Below are 1,799 nucleotides of genomic sequence, written 5' to 3'. Positions count from 1 at the left end.
TTGCAAATGGAACTGTATCAATACCTTTTCCCTGAGGCTTTTGTCTAGCTACGCACACTTCAACTGCATTTACATCTGCATTGACCTTGTCCTCTATACTATCAAAAGACTGTAAATCAGGATAGCTTTCATCTGACTGTTGGTCTTCTAAATCACATTTGGTTGAGGCTTTGTTATGGCCCACGTTTGTCTTGAGACAGGACACCTGAGTCTGCAATTGTTTGATCTGATCTTTCAACTTATCAATACAACAAGCTTGTTCTTGTGCAATGGATAAGCTAAATTCTCTGTGACAGAAGATAATGCCTTTGACATTTTTCTTGCGAATACTTTCTCCTAGTACCTTCTTACAATCTTCAACTGACCACACTTTTTCTGGATCAATGCCAAATTTCTTTGTTAAATTCAATCTGACTGGCTCAGTCACGATGGAGTCCATGTGCTCTGATAACAAAGACTTGAATTCACTATCTGTCCAAAAAGGTGTAATCTGTCTAGTACTTTTCCTAAACATTTTGTGAATTTCTGTTACCACAAACAAACACTAAAAAACTTATCTCTACTGTCTTACAAAACAGAGGGTACAATCTTATTAGCACATGACGCTAACTCTTCTCTAGCTTACAGAGGATAGGTCTTCTCTAGCAAGAGCAAACACACAATATTAACATGTAACTGTTAATCTTCCCTGCCAACAACAGAGGATCAATTTCATCTCTAAAAGAAAACTTTTTAGAGGCTTATCTTTAGTTAACCAAACTCTACAGCTGTTTGTTAACTACTTCTCTGAACGGCGCAGAGGAAAACATTTGTACTGGTCTGCATTGGTTCTTTGAATGGAGTGAAAACTCACCGAGTCTTTGGTTGTACAGAAAACATTCGTCTGGAACTCAGTCAGCTTTGTTGAGATCTTTGAGCTTGAAGTTTTCAATCTGGAGGAAGCTTGAAGTTTTAAGATTCAGTCTGGAAATCTTTGTTCAGCTGGAAGTTTCGCTCTGGATTCCAAAAGATTCAGTCTGGAAATCTTTGTTCAGCTGGAAGTTTCGCTCTGGATTCCAAAAGATGCAGTCTGGAAAGCAGATCTTTTGTTGAGCTTGCTGTTTCAATCTGGATTCAGGTGAAGAAGCTGGAACTCTATCCGGGTCACAGGGCACCAAATTGTTGAAAACCTTTTTCTTCGTCGAAGCAAGAGACCAGGAGACGTTGGGGATCACGTTCAAACAAAGTTATTCTTTATTGAGGACTTTGCGTTGACGCGGCTGCAGTTCTTCCCAAATCAGTCTAAAGTATATACAGTTTGCATTGTAGTTATATACATTCCAAGGGGGAGGGATTACATAGAGGTGGAGACTCTGAACAAAGCCTGCAAATGAAGTAGGAACACACCCTACTCTGAGTCCAATTGAATCAGCATAACTATTCACATGCTGATACTGGCCAGGAACTCCAATTCCAATAGCCATCCCAGACCCATTAAAGACAAAAGGTGAAAGTCAATCAACCTAACGATTCAACTTCTGGGCTCCGAAAGGTGAGAATCAAGTGATCTGACTTATTTAAAACACAATAGAGAAAACAGGTCTGGCAGGAAAGGAGACTCTTGCTGGAGACTCAATAAATCAGTATATAAACTTTATCAGTTTATATACTATTGCAGTGGAAAAACTAAATTAAACCTTTAATAAAAATGTAATCCAACAACAGGATCACATGAGGAACAAGAGAAACACATGACAAAACCAGGAACATGACTTGCGCCTGAGGCTTGTATTTTGTGTGTGTGTGTGTGTGTGTGTGTG

The sequence above is a fragment of the Rutilus rutilus genome, assembly GCF_951802725.1.
Source record: "Rutilus rutilus genome assembly, chromosome: 4".
NCBI lineage: Eukaryota > Metazoa > Chordata > Actinopteri > Cypriniformes > Leuciscidae > Rutilus > Rutilus rutilus.
Note: the sequence above shows the minus strand (reverse complement) of the source record.